The sequence below is a fragment of the Rhinolophus sinicus genome, chromosome 15, assembly GCF_057876585.1.
Source record: "Rhinolophus sinicus isolate RSI-liver-muscle chromosome 15, RSI-T2T, whole genome shotgun sequence".
In the NCBI taxonomy this organism is placed as follows: domain Eukaryota; kingdom Metazoa; phylum Chordata; class Mammalia; order Chiroptera; family Rhinolophidae; genus Rhinolophus; species Rhinolophus sinicus.
The window spans coordinates 50,719,562-50,738,641 of NC_142515.1; the positions used below are offsets into that span (position 1 = coordinate 50,719,562).

The following is a 19,080-nucleotide window of genomic DNA, read 5'->3' on the forward strand; positions in this document are numbered from 1 at the left end:
AGTATACCATACTAATGTTCCAACTGTATTCTCCTTGTACCATACAATGTATTTCATATCTGAGTACTACAGGTACTATTTATTTATGGAATATTTTCTTTAAGCCAATTAATTTTTCACTTAAACCAATTTTAAAAGTTTGCTTTATATCACTTCCATAAATGGGAAACTTGCGATAGTTTTCCTGCCACAAAGAGAAGGTAATATTACAACGAATAAATATTAAAATACTTTCTACATGCCATAGAAATTTCCTTATATGGTGATGTAACCACATTATGGCAAACAATGGCATAATGGTTAAGAGTTAACATTCTGTAGTCACACATACTTGGATTAAACCCTGGCTTTATTTTTATAAATTTCTGATAATGGAAAATTTCAAACTTATTCAAACGTAAAGATAATAGTATAAGAAACCCCCAGACTCATCACCCAGTTGCAGTAATTACCGAATCATGGTCAATCTTGTTTTTCAATACTCTCACTCACTCCCACAACTCCACTGGACTGTTTTGAAGCAAACCCCAGATATTCTATCATTTTAACCTATATATACTTCAGTATAGTGGGGGTGCCAAAAAAAATGTATACACATGCCTTGTATCATCTTTTGTTATCAGTATATATTATTACAATTTTAATACAGGTTTTTCCTTTCTTAAAATGTGTATACATTTTTTGGCACCCCCCAAAAATACACCCCCTGTATATTAAAACATAACTTTTTAAAAAATTAACAGGGCCATTTAAAAAATATAACCGTAATCCCTATGTTTATTGCAGCGCTATTCACAATAGCCAGGACATGGCAACAACCAAAATGTCCACTGGTAGACGACTGCATTAAGAAACTGTGGTACATTTATACAATGGAGTATTACTCAGCTATAAAGAATGAAATCTTACCATTTGCAACAATACGGATGGACCTAGAGAACATTATGCTAAGTAAAATAAATCGGAGAAAGACAAATACCATATAATCTCACTTATATGTGGAATCTAAAGAACAGAATAAATGAGCAAAGTAAACAGAAATAGTCTCAGAAATATACAGGAAAAACTGATGGTTGCTAGATGGGAGGGGGGTGGGGATGAGAGAGAAGGGGAAGGGATTAGATAGCATAAATTGGTAACTACTATATTGCCAAGAGGAAATGAAAGACAGTTTGGGAAATATAATCAATAATGTTGTAAAGATTTTGTAGGATGTCAGATGAGCACATGTCTTATTAGGGAGACCAGTTCATGGATGGTGTAGATGTCTGATCACTGCATTGTACACCTGCAGCTGAAGCTGAATAATATTGCATGTCAACTATAACTTAATATATAGACAGTCACGGGATAGAGAATAGTCAACAGAATTGTAATAGATATATACGATGTCAGAGGGGCAATAGATTGGTGGACGGGGGCTATCACTTTGTGAGGGGTGAAATGTCTAACTATTACATTGTTTTGTACACCTGAAACTAATAATAATAAAAAAAGGATAACCACAACATCAATGTGTTAGTGTTAAAATTTCCAATTGTCTTTTAAATATTTTTATTTTTTTGTTTTTTATTTTGTACTTGTTTATTATAGAAAATTTCAAACATATAAAAGTAGAGAGAACAGTATTAGGTTAAACTACATGACATTACTAAAACTCAACTATTCTTAACATGCAAAAACATTTCTTGGGATTCAACCTAATATAATGAATGTCCATGTAACCTTCATGTTTAGTTTCAATAATTATCAAGTCATGGTTAATCCTATTTCATTTGTATCCCAAAGCCCCTTCCCTGGATTATCTTAAAGCAAATCCCCAGATATCATATTGCTTTACTTATAAGTACTTCAATATATTATCTGTAAAAAGACAAGAACTCTTTTAAACCATAGCCATTTACCAATACTGTAGTTTAAAAATTTGTTCATATATCTGTTAAGTCTCTTTTAGCCTAGAAGCCTCTTCTCTCTTTTTTCCTTGCAGTTTATTTGTTGAAGAAATCAGGCAGTTTGTCCTGAAATCTCACATTATCTGAATTTTGATGACTGAATATCCACAAATTCTTTACTAGTTATTTCCTATAAGTCAGTAGTCAGATCTATAAGCTTGATGAGATTCAGGTTACTCTTGTTGGCAAGAATACTGACTGCATAGGTGTTTTGTATACAGTATCGACATCAGGAAACACATAATAATCGGCTGTCTCTTTTTTGTGGTTGATGGTCAACCTAGATTTAAGTCTATCATTCATTCTTCAGCTATTATCTGATACTTCCTAAGAAATTTCCCCTTCTTAACTGCGTGGTTTTCCGTATAAGAAAAATATGATGTTTGATTTTTTTTCTCTCTTCATTTATCCATTTTTAAAATGAGTTGGTTTCATAGCATACAAGATGACTAATACAAATTTTGAAGTATCAATATGAATTCAAGGATTTAAACCTATTTGATATATTTCAATCCATTGGAGTTATTATTTTGATTAATACTCAATTTCTCCCATCTTTGGCCAAGGGGAGCCTCTTTATATTGCCCAATGAGTCATTTGACATAATCTCAGACATCTTGTATAGTTTCCCTGCCATTTTTTCTAAGATATCCCAGAATCATCTTGTACTTTTCTTGTCTCAGACCTGGAATTAGTCTATCTCCAAGGAACCTTGATCACTCTTACTGGGAAATGATGGGAGTTTAGAAATGACATCTTGGGTAGTACTAATGGTGTTCATTGCTGCAAGTGGATTATTATTTCTAGGCCTTTTTCAGTGTGAGATGGAGCTAGTAATCTTTTTTTTTTTTTTTAAAGAAAACATTCACTGATAGTTCCAATTCAAAATTAGAATTATAGGGACACCTGATCTGGCCAAGATGCCAGAATTGGTAAATGCTGTGCTCTCCTCTTATGACCACATCAAAATTACAACTAAACTAGAGATTACCCATCATTGAGAATTGCCTGAAGTCTAGCTGAATGCAAGCCCTACAATGGACATACAGAAGCAGCCACCTTGAGACTGGTAAAAGGGGTGGGGACACAAAAAGGGCTGGTCCCACACTGCATGTGACCATTAAAAATCAGGAGGGAAATCTAGGCTTCAGAGGTCCCCCACCAGGAGGAGCGAGGGGTCGCAACCCCACACCAGGCTCCCCAGACCAGGTTTTCAGTACCGGGGAGAGAAGTAGCTGCGAAAACCAGCCGAGATTGTGGCTGAGCGAGATCAGAGTGACTGCAGTCCCAGGAGCTCCTCTTAAAGAGCCTGCACAAGGACTTATTCACTGTTGGACCCACTTGTTCTCGGGTCCAGTGCAGGGACAGCAGCTCAAAAGGCAGCAGGAACATACAGGGAGAAACTGAATTGTCTGGCTTCAGAGTAAGGGCTGGAGGGGCAGCCTTCTCTGGAAGGGAAAGCTGGCAGAAGCCACCGTTTCTTTGTTGAGCACTCTCCCTTCCCAGCATGCACACGCAGGTGGCCACCATATCTGAGTCTCCATCAACCTGGCTAACACTGTTCTTTCACCCTGATTCCCTGAGACCCTGCCCCACCCAACTTTTGGGCCAACCCAAGCCATGTCCAGTGGCTTTTACATATAAATGGCCTGCTTTGGCTCATGCTGCAGACTCTTCTAAACTCTCTCAAAGGTTCACAAAACTCAAACAAGTAGCATCTAGCTTTGGCATGTCCCAAACCTCTGGCTGAGCAGCCTTAAGTCCGGCATTGGCGACAGCCAATCTCAGTCCATGGCTTGGCCTCTTGAGGCACCTCCAAGGCAGCAGCCATCTGTGGATTGCTTTGTAGCTCATGCCAGGTGGTCCTGGGCAGGGCACAGGCTGTGGCTGAACTTGGCCTGCAGCGGGGCCCCTCCAAGGAGGCCCTGAGGCTGGCACAGCCAGGGGATAGCTTCAGACCCAGCCAGAGCAACACTCAGCTACCTGTGGGAATGACACACCCAAAGGGCACACCTGGCAGGCAACAGTGCCCTGCTAAAGCGAATCCTGCTCTGTAGGATCAGTCCCTGAATGACAGCTCTTCCACTGAAGTCACAGCCAGTCCTAACAACCAATGAGCCCAAGGATCAGTCTCTCCCATTTACATGCAAACCGCAACCAAGGCTCAACTACAACAGGAAGGCACACACAACCCACACAAAGGCAAACATAAGAATTATCTGGCTCAGGTGAGCAGGAAGACTACACCACAGAGCCCCACACCAAACCTACTACATAAGGCCACTCTATCTGCTATGAGAAACATAGCAGTCCTACCTAATACATAGAAACAAACACAGAGAGGCAGCCAAAATAGGGAGACAAAGAAACATGTCTCAAATCAAAGAACAGAACAAAACTCCAGAAAAAGAACTAAGCAAAATGGAGACAAGCAATCTACCAGACACAGAGTTCAAAACACTGGTTATAAGAATGCTCAATTATCTCAGGGAGAACTTCAACAGAGAGCTAGGAAGCATAAAAATGGAGATGATAACCATAAAAAAGAACCAGTCAGAAATAAAGGATACAATAATGGAAAGGAAGAATACATTACAGGGAATCAACAATAGATTAGATGAAGCAGAGGACTAAATCAGCAATTTTGAAGATAAAGTAGCATAAAATACCCAAACAGAACAGCAAAAAGAAAGAAACCAAAAAATGAGGATAGTTTAAGAGGCCCCTGGGAAAACAAGAAGCATACCAACATTAGCATCATAGGGGTACCGGAAGGAGAAGAGAGAGAGAGAGAGCAAGGAATTGAAAACCTATTTGAAGAAAGAATATTGGAAAACTTCCCTAACCTGGTGAAGGAAATAGATATGGGAGCCCAGGAAGTGCAGAGTCCCAAACAAGATGAACCCAAAGAGGCCAACTCCCAGACACATCATAACTACAATGCCAAAGGTTAAAGACAGAGAGAAAAATCTTAAAAGCAGCAAGAGAAAAGTAGTTAGTTACCTACAAGGGAGCTCCCATAAGACTGTCAGCTGATTTCTCAACAGAAACTTTGCAGGCCAGAAGGGCTTGGCATGAAATATTTAAAGTGATGAAAAGCAAGGACCTACAACCAAGATTACTCTATCCAGCAAAGCTATCATTTAGTATCAAAGGACAGATAAAAGAGTTTTCCAGATGGGGGGTGGGGAAGCTAAAGGAATTCACAAACACCAAACCAGAATTACAAGGAATCTCAGAGGGATTTCTTTAAGACAAAAAAATAAAACAAAATAAAATATGAATAACAACACGTCAATAACTACACATCTATCAACAATTACTTTTTTTGTTGTTGTTTTTTTACTTTTTTTTGGGAAGATTTTATTGGGGAAGGGGAACAGGACTTTACTGGGGAACAGTGTGTATTTCCAGGACTTTTTTCCAAGTCAAGTTGTTGTCCTTTCAATCTTAGTTGTGGAGGGTGCCATTCAGCTTTCAAGTTGTTGTCCTTTCAGTCTTAGTTATGGAGGGCGCAGCTCAGCTCCAGGTCCAGTTGCCGTTGCTAGTTGCAGGGGGCACATCCCACCATCGCTTGCGGGAGTCAAACTGGCAACCTTGTGGTTGAGAGCCCACGCTCCAACCAACAGCCATCTGGGAGGCAGCTCAGCTCAAGGTGCCGTGTTCAATCTTAGTTGCAGGGGGCGGAGCCCACCATCCCTTGCAGGACTTGAGGAGTTGAACCAGCAACCTTGTAGTTGAGAGCCCACTAGCCCATGTGGGATTTGAACCGGCAGCCTTCGGAGTTAGGAGCATGGAGCTCCAACTACCTGAGCCACCAGGCCGGCCCTTCAACAATTACTTTTGATTGACCAGATGGCTCAGTTGGTTAGAGCGCAAGCTATGAACAGGGTTGCCGGTTCAATTCCCACATGGACCAGTGAGCTGCGCCCTCCACAACTAAACTGAAGACAACGAGCTGCCACTGAGCTTCCAGATGACTCAATTGGTTAGAGTGTGAGCTCTCAACAACAAGGCTGCTGGTTCAATTTCCACACGGGATGGTGGGCTACTAAAGACTGAAAACGGCGACTGGGCTTGGAGCTGAGATGTGTCCTCCATAACTAGACTACAGGACAATGACTTGAAGCTGATGGGCCCTGGAGAAACACACTGTTCCCAATTATTCCCCAATTAAAAAAAAAAAGGTTTAAAAAGAACAACAACAAAAAAAACCAATTTTTTTTTTTAAATTTATTGGGGTGACAATTGTTAGTAAAATTACATAGATTTCAGGTGTACAATTCTGTATTACATCATCTATAAATCCCATTGTGTGTTCACCATCCAGAGTCAGTTCTCCTTCCATCACCATATATTTGATCCCCCTTACCCTCTGGTAACCACTAAACTATTGTCTGTGTCTATGAGTAAAAAACAATTACTTTCAATGTAAATGGATTAAATGCTCCAATGAAAAAATAGAGTGGCTGATGGATAAGAAAACAAGACCCTTACATATGCTGTCTACATGAGATTCACTTCAGATTGAAAGACACACACAGACTGAAAGTAAAGGGATGGGAAAAATGTATTTCATGAAAAATCAGTACAAAACAAAAAGCTGGCATAGCAATACTTATACCAGACATAATAGACTTTAAAACAAAAGCTATAACAAGACATAAAGAAGGGCCCAATAATCCCACTTCTAGGTATTTATCTGAATAAACCCAAAATGCTACTTCGAGCAGACATGTGCATCCATATTGTTCATTGCGGCATTGTTTATAATAGCCAAAATGTGGAGGCAGCCTGGGTGTCTGCTGATGAATGAATGGATAAAGAGGAGGTGGTACATATATACAATGGAATATTGTTCGGCCATGGAAAGGAATGGGTTCTTGCCATCTGCAGTGGCATAGATGGATCTGGAGGGTACTGTGCTGAGTGGAGAATGTCAGATGGAGAAAGACAGATGCAATGTGATTTCACTTATAGGTGGAATCTAAAGAACACAATAAACAAAACAGAAACAAACTCATAGATACAGAGAACATTTTGATGGTTGCCAGACGGGACTGGGGTTGGGGGGGTGGGGGTGAAAAAGGGGTAGGGATTAAGTACAAATGGGTTGTTACACAGTAGTCATGGGGATGTAGGGTATGGCATAAGGAATATAGTCAATAATTTTGTAATAACTATGTACGGTATCAGATAGGTACTAGATTTATCGGGGTGATAGATGGGAGGGGAGTTGGGGGGCAGGGTGAAAATGGTGAAGGCATTAAGAAGTACAAATTGGTCATTACAAAATAGTCATGGAGATGTAAAGCATAGGAAATATAGTCAATAACATGGTAAAAACTATGTATAGTGCCAGGGGAGTACTAGATTAGTCAAGGGGATCACTTCTTAGAAATGCTGTACATCTGAAATTAATATAAAATACTGAACATCAACTGTAATTGCAAATTTTAAAAAGCAGGGGAAAAGGTGAAGGGGAATAAAAGGTTCAAATTTCCAGGTACAAAACAAGTAAGTCATAGGGGCACAATGTACAGCATGGGAATATAGTCAATACTGTGATAGTATGGTACGGTGTCAGATGGTTGCTGGGCTTATGGTGATCATTTCTTTAGGTATATAAACGCTGAATAACTATGATGTACACCTAAAACTAATAAAATACTGTATGTTAGCTATATTTTCATAAAAATCTTTAAAAAAATAAATAAAAATACACCAAAAAAATTAGGATTACAGGGTTTTTATTTAACTGATTTGATTTTGTATTTATATGTATTTTCCCATAGACTAAAATTCTTAGTTCCTAATGACATTAACATAACTACTTCCTTTATCCTGCTGTATTTGAGTTTCAGAAATATAATACTGCAATAGGCTGAATAACGGCCTCCCAATAGATATTCACATCCTAATCCCTGGAATCTATGAATATTACCATATCTTGCAAACATGATGTGATTAAAGTTCCTGAGCTGGGAAGATTATCCTAGATTATCCAAGTGGGCCCTAAATGCAGTCATATGTATCCTACAAAAAAAAAAAAAAAAAAGGAGGCAGAGGGAGATTCAGTAGAAGAGAAGGTAACATGGCCACGAAGGCAGATATTGGAGAATGCTGGCAGCCACCAGAAACTGGAAAAGGCAAGGGACAGATTCTCACCTAGAGCCTCCTAGGGAAATACAATCCTGTCAACACCTTGATTTCAGCCCAGTGATAGAGTGCGCATTTCTGACCTCCAGAACTGAGAGAGAATAAATTTCTGTTGTCTTGGGCCATCAAGTTTGTGATAATTTGTTATAGCGGCCATAGGAAATTAATACAAATACCTACATTGTTACTGACAACATGATTACTAAAAATAATTTAAAAATCTTTTTTGCAATTTTGTTTTTGGTCTCTTAGTCTATAAGGGCTGCTGTAACAAAATAACATAAACTGGCCCACTTATAAATAACAGAAATTTATTCTCACAGTTCTGGAGGCTGTGAAACCAAAATCAAGGTACCCATACGATCGAATTCTTTGGAGAGGGCCCTCTTCTTGGTTCATAGTTGGGGCCTTCTCTCTGTGTCCTCACATGGCAGAAGGGGAGGGATCCCTGTGGAGCCTCTTTTATATGGCACTAATCTGACTCATGAGGGCTCTGCCTCATGATCTTAGCACTTCCCCAAGTTCCCACCTCCTGAATTTATCATCTTTGGGGATTAGGATGTCACATATGAATTTAGGGGTGATACAAATATTCAGAACATTACACTGTGATACATCCCACTATAAATGCATGGTCGGATTACTATTTCAAAGACATCTAAAATAATTCCTGTGTAGTTATGCTATCAACTTAATACCTATTTGGTCCATTTGTTTCATTTTGCTTTTGAGTTTTAAGAATAATTTTTTTTTTTTAATTTTAGTGTTGTTTCACAATTATGTAAAATATTTTCTTGGTCCAAAGTCAAATCTATAAAACAAGATATATTCAGAAAGATATTACCTTCTATGTTTGTCCATTCCCTCCTCCTATATGTAACCATTATTTTTATGGTTTATCCATCTATTGTTTTTTTAATATATAAGCTTAAGCTTATTTGTATATATTTGTATCCCCACTTCTTTCTTAGATAAAATGTAGCCAACAGAGACACTGTTTCTTTATTTGGCTTTTTTCTCTTATTACAGAGACCATTCATAGCAGTATATAGTCTTCATTCCTTATTACAATTGTATAGTACTTCATTGTGTAGAGGTACCATAGTTTATTGAACAGCAGACATTTAAGTTATTTCCAGTCTTTTGCAGTGCTGCAGTGAATAGACTTGTGCAAATACCTCTCACCACATTTCACCAATATTTGCTAATGCACTTCAGGAGATTTACCTTTCCAATTTTATTAGACTAATTTTAAAATTAGTGTACTTTCTCTGATTGATGGCAAAAGAAGGTAAATGGGGTGGTACAATGCAGTCAGTCTGGGATTAAAGAGGCACTCATACATTGATTATACTGTAATAATATATGATCATCAAGATTTGATAGTGTTCTGAACGGCAAATATAACATCAGAAGTATCTTTTGGGAACTGCAGTCTGCACCAGCGAGTTTGAAAGTTATTTTCTTCAAAAAGAGCTCATTTCCATTTGGAAATGCAAACAATAACCTGGACATCTGATGATGTTAAAAAATTATTATGTTTTTAGGTGTGATAATGGTATTATGATTTTCTTAAAGCATCCTCATCTTTTAGAGATAAACACTGGATATTTAAAGATAAAAATGATACGATGTCTGGGAATCACTTCAAAATAATATGAGGGGGTTGTGTGGGCATATACGAGGCTAGATCAGTCCTGACTAGATACTGGTTTATGCTGGGCAATGAGTACGTGAGGATTCATTACACTTCTCTGTCCACTTTTGCATGTTTAAATTTTTCCATAAAGAAGTTGCTTAAAAAAAAAAAAAAAGACAGCTTAGATAAAACAAATGGAGCTAGAGTGAACCAAAAAAACACCAACAAATTTATATGCCTTTTGCACTTGATAAAAACACTAAACATTAATATAAAACAAATGCAAATAAACAATAGAGAAAAAACACATTAAAAAGAATACCCTTTTTAAGTCTGATCCAATTTTTAAAACTTTTATCAGATATAATATACTGGCAAATATATCTATACAAAGTTAATAATCATTTATTTAGCATCTACTATAAAACACTGTATTAAGATTGAAGAGTAAATGAATTATCGAAGGTTTAAACTAGGTTTTAAAAGGTACTAGACACACTGGCAGTAAAGTAGAATAAAGTCATGTACAAGGCAAAAAGGTGGGGCATAATTGTAAGACAGACTATCATCAAAACAGAAATGAGAATGGGCAGATTAAGATAGAAGCCAGTTAGGCTTTCAGTATTGGTGTGGAATTAAATAGTCACCATTCCCCACCAGGTCACTTTTAATACTCCACATCCGTCAATAGTACCACTACTTAAATTACCTATTACTCCAGTATAGTAAGTAACCCAATATATTTTTCTTCTTCCTTCGAAATGCCTCGCCTATTCTTTCAATCAATTCTATTCTCATGGCCATATCCTTAGACCAGGTTTTCATCACTTGATGCCTATTTTACTAGAATTATTTTTCCATTTACATCCTTGCTTATACTCTCACATTTCCAATATTTCTGAGCACCATCACTAGATGAACATTGTGAAAATGCTGCTCTTTCAGCATATTACTGTTCAGGTCAAAACTCGTCAATGACTACTGCTGGAGTATCAAATGAAAATTCACCGTCCTGACATTTAGGTCTCCTTAATACTGGCTCCAATTTATCTATTCACGTTATCGCTTACCAACAGTGTGAAATCTCTACCACTTGAACTACTCTCAACATGCCTCTGCTTAAGCCAGATCAGTTAAGGATAACTCAAGCCTGGGCTCACTCACCTCTCCCCACTTACCTGCTCAAATCTTCTCTCTCCCTTCTTTGAACAACGCACTAGATAAAGCAGTACTTCTTAAACTTTAACTTGTGAATCACTTGGGACATCTTGTTAAAACGCAGGCTCTGATTCAGCAGTTCTGAGATGGGGCCTGAGATTCTGCATTTCTAACTAAGCTTCCAGATGATGTGATGATGCTGGCCTGTGAATCATATTTTGGTCCTAGCCTATTTTGGCATTTCTGGATCTACCATCTAATTTGCTAATTTTTTCAATATGTATTTTGGCTCTTCTCCCCATTATGGCTATGAATGATTTGTATTTCTTTTATATCAAGACAACAAACAAATCCAATTCAACATTTATGAAAACCCATTATGTAATAAGCTCTGTCCTAGGTGCTGACAGAAAGGTGGAGGAAAAAATATCCTGTCTTTTGAGTACAGAGTAAGGAGAAATGAGAGAATAAATTTGAGTTATTATAGTATCCCTTATGACATAAGCACAGAAGCTAAAAATTTGCTAAATTGAGAATGAATAGGCATATACTGAATCAAAATTATAAGTTAATAAGAAATGTAATAAGATATTAAGAAAACTGACCCAATCAGTTCTAAAATAATCATTTGAGACCCAAGGCCTGGATGTAAAAAGAGGAACAAGCGAAATCATTTTTTGCTTTCTTCTTCTCTAAGCCTGGTTGGTATAAGGAGTAAAGGAGGGACAGACAACAGCATCTAAGAACAGTCAGTTAGATCAAGGGCAAAAGAGGTCAGGGTCAAAAGGAAGGAGGAAAAAAAATCAGAAAATAATTTAGAGAAATTAATCATTTTAAAGGCAATTTAAATTTCTAAATCTCAGAAATAGTTCTAATGACAAAGTCCTATTTCTACATTCTTTAGCTACCACATTAAATCTTTCCTTGAAGAGCCTAGAGGAATTATGTCAACAAGAGTTGTAAAACAGAATGAAAATAAAGACTATCTGTATACAAGTATGAGAAAACTTAAAGCAATTTTAAGAAAGTGAATTTGGGTACATTTTGAAGAATGTAACTATATAAAGGACTAGAACGCAGTTCTATTTCCAGAAATGTATCTTATAGAAATACTTGCACAAATGCAACATATGTATGTACAAGGCTATTCATTACAGCACTGTTTGTAATGGAAAAAGGCTAAAAACAATCTAAAAGTCCATCAACAAGAGAAAGATTATAGATAGCCATACATTTAAGTGTTATGCAGTTATCAAAAATTAGTTTTAGTTTTGTTTTTTAACTCACGTGTGAAATCATCTCTAAGTCATAAGTGGGGGGAAAAAACAAGGTAGAAAACTGCATAGATAATTAGCAACCATATATGTAAAAAAATAATTTATTTGCTTGATTATGCACAGAATATTCCTGAAAGTATTCTCAAGGAAATAGAAAAACAGGGGCTGCCTCCAGGGAAGAGAGCTGCAGCATAATGAGACTTACTTTTCAATATACTGTCAACTCTTTTAGAATTGTGCATGTATCATCTATTGAAAAGGTAAATTTAAAAAGCTTTTGTGAAAAGCTTCAAGTCCAGGGTGACAACAAATTACTCAACTTTGGCCAACGCATAACAAGACTGTACTGGTGAACCAGAGCTTTTCTTTTTAACATTCTCCGTCAGCAACTACTTTTAAAAGACTAGAAAATCATTCTTGGTTCTCCAAATCATCTCCACCCAGTGAGTCATGTACTAAAAGGGGTGAGTCTCACTATGGGAGTCTCCTAGATGGCAGGAAGCCCAAGAATACAAGAGGCAAGTGTTGCAAATTTATGAAACAAATAGGAAACAGGAAGGGTGAATGAGGATGGCCAACAGCAGATACTACAATTTTCCAAAACCTGCCTCTTGGTTGGGAAGGACCGTTTAAATCAGTCCCCAAAAGCGCTCGTATAAAGACATGGAGGCATGTCTTCTGTATGGACAGGGCTGGCAGTCACCACGGGTGAGGGCTGAAAAGAGGCTTAAATTTGCAGTGGTCAAAATTAGTCTTGACCTGTACTAGTCTTGAAACTTCTTCCCTGCCTAAGAGTTAACTCATTACATTATCTAATTAGGACGGCCTTTACCAGATCAGGTCCCTATCAGCTGGCAAAATTGAGGAGTTTAAAGACAGTTGGACGACTTCTTTCCCTGTGTCACCTTATGGTGGACATCAGCCATTTCCCGTAACAGCACACGTTTGCTGCTGTTCATGGAATAGGAATCAATCTGCAATGCTTTTTCCTAAAAGGGTTGCCAGGAATAATAAACCCGAACCAGTGTACAATTTTAGGCTTGTGCATTGTATCTTAGGGGCTCACTAAGCGCATCACAAATTTCCCAAGTTTCCCTAAATTTGCTGTGTCACCGGAAAGTCTAGTCACCAGCCAGAATTAGCTCTCGGTGCGCTCGCTGGTTTCCCTACTCAGCCTTCCTGAGGTCGCTCCAGCAGGACCATCTTCCGGCCTCAGCCCCTCCACCTGCGGTCCACCTGCCTGTGCGCGGGGCCTCGCGGCTCCCTCTGATCTCGGGAAGGCCCAGCGGCACAGAACCCGCGCACAGCACTTCCCGTTTCCCGCCTGCCCGGCTGGCCGGCCGCCTTGCCTATCCCTCCCCAATGCGCCCCCGCCCGAAAGCCCCCACCGATCAGCCGGGGGCTCGAGACGCGCACATCTAGTCGCCCGCCGCGGGAGGCCCACAGTCCCCTCCACCGCCCCCTGGCGCGGGGACACACACTGGGGCCCCGCTAGCTCCCGGACGGCGGGGCGCAGAGCGGACCGGGCTGGATGGCCGAGGGGGACGAGGTGGGGGGTGGCAAGGGTAGGGGGCGCCGTTCCTCACCTGATTCCCGAGAGCAGCGTCACAGCCCAACCCGATCGCCCGCAAGATGGAGCCGGGGGCGGGCCCGGGGAGGGCGGGGCGCGGGGGCTGCTGCGCGAGCCCGTTAAGATCGCCAGCGCGGTGGGGAACGCCCCTGGGGCAGGAGGGCGCCGCCCCGGGACCGGGACTGGGGCTTTCCCTTGTCCCCGCCCTACAGCTCCACCTGTGGGGAAGATGGCCCTTCAGGTGGAGCAACCAGTTGTATCACATTTTTCGATCCCAAGGACCAAGCCCCAAAGCCGTTTGGGCTCTCAAGCAGGTCACTTGAGAAGTTGCAGCGGTTCTGAAGAATCCCGGAGCCCCTTCAGTGGTGGGTAGCAGATCAGGGCTCAGATTGGGAGGCCAGATGCAGCTTCTCAATCTCTTAGGAACTGACAATTAAGTTCGCGAACTCATCCTGGAAAAAGTGCTACAGACCTCATTGCTGAATATCACTATAGTCACCTTCCAAGTACTCCCATTGGGAACTATGCACTGAAGCCAGCGCCTAGTCCACTCTTCAAAGCAATTTTGGAACTCTTTTTCTGGAATGGCCTTCAGAGCTGTCGCAGTATTACCCTTGATGTCCTGAATGTCATCAAAATGTCTTCCTTTTGATATTTCCTTTATCTTCAAGTAAAGAAGTCATTGAGGGTCAAATCAGGTGAGTAGGGAGAGTGTTCTAATACAGTTGTTTACTGGCTAAAAACTCCCTCACAGACAGTGCCATGTGAGCTCGTGCAGTGTCGTGATGCAAGAGCCATGAATTGTTGGTGAAATGTTCAGGTCATCTAACTTTTTCACGCAGCCTTTTCAGCACTTCCAACTAGTAAGCTTGGTTAACTGTCTGTCCAGTTGGTACAAATTCATAATGAATAATCCCTCTGATATCAAAAAAGGTTAGCAACATCATTTTGACTCTCGATTTGGACTGACGGAATTTTTCTGGTCATGGAGAACTGACTTCCATTGTGCACTTTGACGTTTTGTTTCAGGGTCGTATTGGTACACCCATGTTGCATCACCAGTGACAACACGGCCCAAAACATTGTCTTGCCTCTCCAAAAGGTCTTGGCAAACTTCGACTCTCCTTTGCTTTTGTTCATCAGTGAGCTCCTTCAGGACCATTTTTGCACACACCTTTCTCATGCCAAGATTTTCAGTTAAGATTTTCCTGTTTCTCTATAGATGTTTACTTGGTCTGCTATGCTTCTCACAGTCAACCGATAATTTTGATGCACAATTCAATTAATTTTTGCAATGTTTTTGTCAGTTCTGCTCGTTACTGGCCACCCTGAACCTCTGTTCCTCAAGGAAGTGTTCTCTCCCCTAGGAAAAACATTTAATCCATTTGTACACTGCCGTTTTCTTCATGGCATTATCCCCATAAACTTGGACTAACATGTCCCTGATTTCACTTCCACTCTTCCCAAGTTTAACAAGAAATTTTAATGTTTGTTCGTTGCTCTAATTCAAGCTCAGACATTCTCAGAACAGCACACAAAAACATGCAACAGTAATGAATGCCACTCAGCAAGACACGGCCACATGTCAACACAAACACCGCTGTGAGACACTGATATACCAAGGTTAGGAAACCTTCCCGAGCTGTTTCTACAGTGCTGCCAATGTAAGCACACCGTGGCAAGTTCGCGGACTTAATGGTCAGACCTCGTATATGCCATCCTCCCTGATATCTTCTAAGGACAAAGGAGGTGCCTTTTATTAGTCCTCTGTAAAATGGATTAATATTTATTGGAGTTCCTAGATAGCCGAAACTCGAGATATACTAATCAAAACCATGACAGAAGGGAGTTGTGTAGTGATTCTAGGCTCCCTTCACACTAGAGCCCCATCATCTGACACACACACACACTAGCGTTAAACATTTGAGGCATTTTCAAGGGCCCAGACCAATATCTTAAACCCATTAAGAAAGTTTGTATTTCAGAGCAAAATCTGGCTACCTTTTACAGTGGTTCTCAACATGTGGTCCCCAGACCACAAATCTGGAAACTTGACAGAAATGTAAATTATTGGGCTCCACCTTAGATCAACTGACTCAAACTCTAGCAGTTTTTTTTTGTTTTTTTTTAAAAGATTTTTTATTGGGGAAGGGGAACAGGACTTTATTGGGGAACTGTGTACTTCTAGGCCTTTTTTCCAAGTCAAGTTGTTGTCCTTTCAGTCTTAGTTGTGGAGGGCGCAGCTCAGCTCCAGGTCCAGTTGCCGTTGCTAGTTGCAGGGGACACTGCCCACCATCCCTTGCGGGACTTGGGGAGTTGAACCAGCAACTTGTGGTTGACAGCCCACTGGCCCATGTGGGAATCAAACCGGCAGCCTTCGGAGTTAAGAGCATGGAGCTCCAACCGCCTGAGCCACCGGGCTGGCCCCTCTAGCAGTTTTAACGAGCCCTCCGGGTGGTTCTTTCTTTCTTTTTTTGTATTTTACATCCCCGTGCCTATTTTTTTCATTGTTGATATTTATGTTATTATTTTTTTTTTTTTAGTTTCAGATGTACAGCATAGTGGTTAGACATTGTAAAATTTATGAAGACATTTGTATAATTTATGAAGTTATCCCCCCAATAATTTATGAAGTAGTACCCAGCTGACACTACAGTTTTTACAATATTGTGGACTATATTTGCTGTAGGGAGCTGGAGCATTAAGGGTTAAGAAAATGTAACTTCAAGCAGAGTTTGGGAGGATGGCTGAGGGGAACTCCGATAAGCATAAAGAACAAACAGACACCTGCTGTTCTGGGGATGAGAAATTACCAAAGAGATAAAGACAGTCAGGGTCAAACTTTGAGAAAACGTAACTAATCTGTACTTGCTGCCTCAGCCGCTTTATGTAACCTTCTTGTTTCTGTGTGTATAAAAGAAAGCTGAAAAATAAAGTAGGCGCTGCAGTCTAATTAGAACTGCTAGCCCTCCCGATCCCATCTTTGTCTCTTGTCTGTTTTTTCTCAATCCTCACTCCCCACTTCAGGAACCGTTCGTCTCCTCGGCAGGCTCATACCATACTTTACATCCCCATGAATATTTTGTAACTACCATTTGAGACCCATCAACCTATTACTCTATATGCTTTTCTACCCAAAAGCTTCTTCAAGGGAATGGGATAGGATAGATTAAAATTTTTAGTGGGAAGAGCAAGATATAAATATCCCCAAAAGAAGAGAGAAGTAGAAGGTACTTAAGGAGAGTCACAAATTTAAATAAAACTGCACAATACTTTGGGTACCCAGCATTCATTCCCCAGCTTCTACAAGTTTGTTTACCGGGCAAATACCGTTTCCCTGAAAATAAGCCCTAGCCGGACCATCAGCTCTAATGTGTCTTTTGGAGCAAAAATTAATATAAGAACCGATCCAGTTCTTATATTAATTGTCCAGCTAGGGCTTATTTTCAGGAAAACACGGTAACAGGCCTTTCTATCCAATCTGCCCCCAGAGACCTCCAGAATTTAAGCATTCTCTAAGAGACCTGTCTTTATTCTTGTTCACTCCCTTGGTGATCTCATCCCCACCTCTCCCTCTGCCTTAATTATCACCTTAAGAGGGTATTTTCCAACCTCTTATTTCCAGCCCACTTTCCTGAGCTATAGGTCCAAATATCCAATGGCCTCTTCAGACACTACCACTCGATTTCCCACTTCATCCTTTCAATTCACCCTTCTTTCCTGACATGCTGCCAGGAGCATCAGCTAGGCTCACAGACGGTGCTGAAGTCTCTTCCAGCAAGTCAGAAGGACAAACTGCCGAGATGCTCTCAGACCCCCAGGATCTACCTGGCACTGACTGAGGCCTCCGCGGTAGCTGTGGCTTCGAGCGAGAATTAAGGCAAACACACAGGTCTAGTGCCTTTCAATAAGCTCATTTATTCACACAGAAAATGCAGCGGGAGGAATAGCCTTCTTAACATCTATATCACAGCATAACATAATCATAGCAATATGGCCATCAACATAGCAATAACAATTTAATAAAGTATTTTGATAATGAACCAGTCCCAGAATCCATCAGAATCCGGTGTGCAGGGCGGCTGGCCCGGGAGGTCGCTCTGGCAGAGGTTCGGTCTGAGTCTGATGGAGCAAGCAGGTTTTTAGAGCACAGAAGAAGTGTGGTCATCTCTCAGTCGAGACTGGCTCCCTGAGCTGTCAAAGTCCTGGGTTCTTAAGGACTTCCGTAGAGCCATATGACGTCACCTTATCAGTCCTCACGGGACCTATCAGTCCATGCAGCTGCTGCACTGTCCATTAGGTGGTTGTTTATCTTCACAGGGAATTTCCACAGCACTCAAGTGTCCAGATGGAGCTACTCTTTCTCACACAAAATGGAGTCACTCTTGCTCATATAAAAACACACTTTTCAGGGGCTCTCTACACACATACAAGGCCCTCCAGGGTCAGAGGCCCTTTCTTCATGTTTCTTCTGCCTAGAAAGTATTATCCATCTACTAAGAAACTCAAAGATTGCCCATCTCCTTCCTGCTTCAAATACTTTCCACACCTCCTCCCACTTTTCCTTACCTTCCCTTGGGTAGACTTAACTACTCCCTTTTTGCCCCCAACTAAACCTTTTATAGATGTCTGCTATGGCACATTTAACAGTGGAGTCATAGCACATGAGCATTTAACTTATCTGTATTCAACCACATAAACTTAGCAAAACCGAAACAAGACACCTCTGAAGATCATGAGCTCCAGAATTCCTGTGAAACAGGAGCCATTATGCTTCTCCTAATGTGAACATTCCATTGTGTCAGAGTCTACTTTTTGTTGTAAGAGAGTAATTTTGTCCCCCAGGGGACATCTTGTAATGTCTGAAGATATTTTTTGTTGTCACAACGGGGGAATGTACCATTTGGAACCAGTACCAAATGGGCCAGGGATGCTACTTAACATTCTACAATGCATTGGACAGCCCCCTACAACAAAGAATTATTCAGCCCCAAATGTGAATAGTGCTGAGGTTAAAGAAAACAAACCACACCTGTGTAATCTAAAGAATAAATTGGATCATATCATTCCCTTGATTAAACTCGTCCAATAGCTTCCCACTGGAACCAGAATAAAATCCACACTCCCAGCTATTGTCTATTAAGCCCCATGTAACTGGCTCCCGCCTACCTCTGATCTCATCCCTCTTCACCTTTCTTTTCAATCACTAAATCTGGTCAAAGTGGCTTTCTGTCCAAACATACCAAGCTTATGCCCGAACACACCAGAGATTCTCTGGATCTTTGTACTTGTTATTGCTTCTGCTTGGAATGTTCTCCACTGTCA

The 19,080-nt window shown here is 40.5% G+C and overlaps 1 protein-coding gene across 2 annotated transcripts in view; it reads right to left on the minus strand.

Moving 5' to 3' along the window:
* The window catches only part of ANXA7 (annexin A7), a 33,925-nt gene extending 20,026 nt beyond the window's left edge, over nucleotides 1-13,899 (minus strand). For both annotated transcript variants that reach the window (XM_074339580.2, XM_074339582.2), the window contains exon 1: nucleotides 13,772-13,899. The gene's annotated coding sequence lies outside the window, so the exon portion shown is untranslated. The remainder of the gene's footprint in view (nucleotides 1-13,771) is intronic.
* Nucleotides 13,900-19,080: the final 5,181 nt, after the last annotated feature.